This window comes from Fukomys damarensis, unplaced genomic scaffold, assembly GCF_012274545.1.
Source record: "Fukomys damarensis isolate Sample0158 unplaced genomic scaffold, DMR_v1.0_HiC HiC_scaffold_4, whole genome shotgun sequence".
Lineage (NCBI taxonomy): Eukaryota > Metazoa > Chordata > Mammalia > Rodentia > Bathyergidae > Fukomys > Fukomys damarensis.
This window is the reverse complement of record NW_022900916.1, coordinates 30,732,184-30,737,302: the sequence shown is the minus strand read 5'-3', so window position 1 is coordinate 30,737,302 and position 5,119 is coordinate 30,732,184. Positions and strand designations below refer to the sequence as shown.

The following is a 5,119-nucleotide window of genomic DNA, read 5'->3' as shown; positions in this document are numbered from 1 at the left end:
CAAAAAAAAAAAAAAAAAAAAAAAAAGTGCTATGCCTGGTCCAAAGAAACGAGAATTGTGCTGGATGTTCAAATCAATGTCATGAACAGTCAAGGTAATTTAATGAAAATGGCATTGGAAACAGAGAATTAAGATGAATAGCCAAATCAGTGACTGTGGAAATTCTTTGACATCATGAAAAGTGTCATAACCAACTCCTTAGTTTGGAAGAATGAGCTCACAGTCACATAGACTGTAGAAAGAATCATGCCATTATCCTCTGGAATTTAAAGAGCAAGGAAAAGCATTGCCAAAGTAGAAGGTTAAGAAATAGGGCTTCTAAAAGGCAGGGCTATAACAATTTGAATACATCAGCTGATTGAGCAAGCACAGCCATTTCCAGGAACTAATCAGTTCTCCAGCTTAAACAGAATTCATGAACAGTATTTTTACATTAACCTTTTAATTTTTATCTTCATAATATATCAAAATATTCTGGATTTCTTTCCATGTCAGTATGTATGTAGTCTTTAAGTATCCCATTCTTTCTAAAAACTCCGTGATCTTCCTTTGTATTAATTCACAATAATTTATCAAATCTCCTATTCATGAGCAGCTGGATTGTTTCCAGCTTTCTACATTACAAGCAATATCTCAATTGTCATATTGTCTTTCATGGATGCTGTATTAATTTATTCTTTTATCTAGTTTTAGAGACTATTTATTTTTCTGTGTCCTCACCAACATGAAGGATCATCAGATGTTTTACATTTGTTGTGATTGTAAGTGAAATTAGTGATTTATATAATTTAATTTGCAGTTCTTTCATTTTAATACATTTGTGCATCATTTGTAGGACATTTGTGTTTCTAATCCCTGAGCTCCTGGTTCATGTCATTTGAGCATTGTCTTAGCAGCATATTTATGACATTGAAAACTTGGAAATAACATTAATAGATTTCACATAATAAAATATGTAGTCACTTGTAATTATATTTCCAAAGGATACTTAATTTTGGAAATATTCATTATATGTTAAATAAACAAACACACAAATATAATTATGTGTAATATATCATACTGCTTTTGTTTTTAAAAATGCATTAAAAAGTATGGAAGAAAATACATAGCTATACCTTTTAGAGATTAAATTATGGGTAACTTTAAAGCTTTCTTCATATATTTTAATATTTTATAAAGTTACTATAAATTATATTTATCTTTGTGATTATAAAGAGCAAAAATGCTTTTGTATTACTTATGGCTGACCTCAAACATTTGTACTTTTCTGATCCTCAAGGCTTTGCTGTCCAGGACCTAACGTATAGTATCACAATGGCTCCTTGTAGGAAGGAGGGGGTGTCTTTAAAACAATGATGGGTCTACACCAACTGGAGACTGGATAAACAAGATGTATTTTTTTTTTAATAGAACAGAGTACTATTCAGCCATTAAAATGAGAAAGTAGATTCATTTATAGCTAGGTAGATGCACATTGAGGCCAAACTCTTAAGTGAAATTAATAGGACACACATGTAAATAGCGAATAGTTTCTCTGCTGTGATAAACTAAAAGTGTAAAGTAAATGGGGAGGGGAGGAGGGGGTGAAGGGAGGGCAGGGACAAGGGGAAAAAAATGAGAACCAAGGCCTGTCATGTAAAGGTACAAGATCCCAATATTGAATGTAAATCTACTGCATGCCTAAAATGTACCAATAAGCTCAATTAAAAAAGAAAACTAAAAGTGTAAATAAAGATCAAAATGTATAATTGATTTTGTGTAATAGGAAAAAACAGTCTAAAGGTGTGGGGAAGTGGGAGGGACAGGGGAAAGGTAAGAAGGGAAAAGAAGAAATAAGAGAAAAGGAAAAAAATGGAAACAAAGTCTCTGTAAATAGGAAAGGGAGACAAGGGGAATGGGTGAAAAATAAGAACCAAAATACATCATGTAGAGGTACAAGATCCCAATGATGAATGTAACTGTGTTGTGTACCTAAAATGTACCAATAAAGAAAAAAATAAAACAAAACAGTGATGAGTCTGAAGGCCACAGACCGACAGAAACAAAAGCAAGTCCTCTGGTCTGGGTTTTGCTGCTCCTGGAAGATCAATATGTACTTCCAAGGACTTTCATCGTATGTAAAGCTTTTGTTATTTGCAACAGGCAACTTCCCAAATTAATCATGGCTTACCAAAACTTGGTATTTATAAATCATATTGAGCTTTTTTTTAGGTTGACCTGAATCTTCTCATGTTTTGCAGCCTTTCAAACCAAATAAAGTGCCTCCCGAGAGACTCTGGGGAATTCCTACACCTGCATGCTCTGCTCAACTGCTACGGTTTCCCAGTGGTTCCCTTTGGCATCTCACATTGCTTTGAGCTGAAGACTTCTCTCATGGCCTCCTCTAGCACCCCCAGGGATCACTGAGCAAGGCTATGGTATAATAAGCCCGAGTGAAAGTTGTAGGCTCACGTGAGTCTGTTCAGTGTGGAAAATGGAAGCTGCTGGCTGCAATGCATGTGAACATCACACACTGCCTCTCAAGTTGGCTCTGGTGGCCACTCTTCATGTTTCCAAGGTCAGCTCACAGCAGAGCCAAGCCTCTCTTCCTTCCTTGCTCTTCTCCTTACTGAATCTCCACACCATGGCCCCAGGTCTGCCTTTTAAGCAGACAGGGGACACCCAGGACCTCTCAGCACAACAACTGTATATCTCTATCCACAGAAGGTAACTTTTCACCCAGACAAATTTTAACTCTCTTCTGTCCAAACCATTCCCGCCCAGACTAAGCAGAAGCAAAAGTACTCCTGAAAGTGTTTTCCTATTGAAGAAGAGGAAGAACTGCAAAGAATCCTGGAGTACCCTTTGCAAATGAGAAGCAGAAACAGGAGTCCATAAAACAGCAGGAGGTTTTTCTTTCTCTTACTCTGTGTTACTTAATAGTTTCTTTCCGTCCATTGTGAAAGTCTTTGCCACCCAATGCTCACATCCATGTGAGCAGATATTAGGGATTCCAACAATCTGGGAGAGCAGATTTTCTGAGGATTGTGTTTGTTGTCTTGGGTGGCGATAAGGCAATTTTTAATTATTGTTTTTTTATGTATATGTTGATTCAACTGCAAGGTTTAGTTTGTTGTAAGTAACTCCACAGTAAGTAGTGTACATTTTTATCAGTAGTTTTGTGGTCTGTCATGTTTCAGTAACTAGATTTTTGAGACGTGTGTTATGTTTCATATAAGAATCCCTAATTCTCTTAGAGTACATGGATATGTACATGATTGCTGTCCCTTCTGTGCGTTCAGATGAAATACTCTACTGTTTTCATTGAACTCCTCTCCAAGATGGTATAGGAGTAAATAGGCTAATGAGAAGGGATTTTTTTTTTTTTGCAAAGCTTAACGACCCAAGGCCTTCACACTGTGCCTGTTTAATGTTTTATTTTGACAGAGGTTCTTGATAATTCACTAAATTGCTGTCTTAATCACTTTCTCATTGCTAGGACAAAATACATAACACACACAAATTAAAAGAGGAGACATTCATTTTGACTCATGGTTCTAGAGGATTCAGTTCATAGGAAACTGGCTCCAACGCAGAAAGGGCATGGTGAGAGGATCTGGTGGAGGGAAGCTGCTTATATCAGGGTGACTAGGAAGCAGAGAGAATGGAGGAGCCAGGGAGAAAGATATACCATTTCAGATCATGTCCTCGGTGACATGCCCCTTCAGACCAGATCCCACCTCGTGACAGCACATTGAACTCTGACCTCTTTAGTAAACGAATCTCCAGTTGAGCGTATCACCCTCATAATCCAATCACCTTCCAGAATCCCCACCTATGAACGTGTGAGCCTTTTGGGGGATATTCTAAATGTAGACTATCGCAGTTGCTCAGGCTGGCTATTCAGATGGAGGCAGCTCCCAGCTCCTGAAGTTCTCTGCTGGGCCAGCTGCTCATCCTTCAGCTGCTGGATCCTGCTAGGAGCTGAGTGAGTGATGGGGTCCTCACTGAATGCTTACCATTTGTTACAGAGAGACTACAATATCTGAGCCGCTGTATTTGCTGAATGACTGTTCAGTGCCTGCCCTGATGTAGGTACAAATGTAGAATTCTGTTGGTAAATACTGTAAGTCTCTAAAGACATAATCTAAATGATGCCTGTACACAGTGAGCTCCTCCAAAGTAAAGACCACAGAGCTTCTGCAGTGAATACGAACCACAGAGCTTCTGTGACAGATAAACAATTCAGTGAGGAAATGGAGCTGTACTCGTGGTGCATTTTTAACATGCTGTCACCTTGTCTTTCTAAATCACCTTGAGTGACAGGAAACTCCTTATCACTAGGCTGCTTTCCATTTTGTTGTAGATTCATTTTATTTTTGTGTGTGTAGGAGAACATGACTTTGTGTAATTGCAATCTTCTACTTTCTGACAAATGTCTATAGCAAATGCAGACATTTCAGTTTCTATATATTGTACACTACACAATAGCGCATGTATGTTAGCCTATGAGCGATTGGCCTATTTCTTTCTGCCTTGTTCTGGCAACTTCTCTTCTATCACAGTTCCTCGGCTTTCATTCTTTTATTCTTTATGTTTTAGAAACAGTAGATGAGGATGCATTAGCTGGAAAGTATGATAGAGATGTAAAAGGCAGAGAAAAAGCAGGAAGAGTGAACAACAGAGAAGGAATGTGGAAGGGGCGTTGGTTGATGGCACTGATCCCTCTTTCTCTTGGATGCATGCTAAGATCAGCTGTTCTGCAGAGCTCGTGACGTGGACCTTGAGCTGCAGAGTTCTGCAGAAAGCAGGGCACCAGTTCATGGTCTTGGGACAGCTGATGGTTTCGATAGCCTCCAGTGATAAAGACTCAAGAATGCATGAGAGACTTTGTCCTGCCACAAGCTGGAGCACATCGAGGTTCTGTAGACACTGGACAACCATGGTATAAGCTCAAACCAACAGCCATCATCTGTGTGACCAAAGGGAATGTTTACTTTGTTCAGCTGCCCTCGTATTCCTTTTGTGGCTGAATTTGATATATTATCCATGTTGGGTATGAATATAATTATTATTGCTTCTATTAATGATAAGAATAAAATACAGGATTACTTTTACTTTACACAACTATACCACGAGA

The 5,119-nt window shown here is 38.4% G+C and overlaps 1 long non-coding RNA gene across 1 annotated transcript; it reads left to right on the top strand.

Annotated features, from left to right (window-relative positions):
- The first annotated feature begins 411 nt into the window (after window positions 1-411).
- LOC104864989 lies at window positions 412-2,757 on the top strand. Its single transcript, XR_781036.2, has 3 exons — window positions 412-498; window positions 688-761; window positions 2,241-2,757. It is a non-coding gene; the product is annotated as an uncharacterized LOC104864989 (long non-coding RNA).
- The last annotated feature ends 2,362 nt before the right edge of the window (window positions 2,758-5,119 follow it).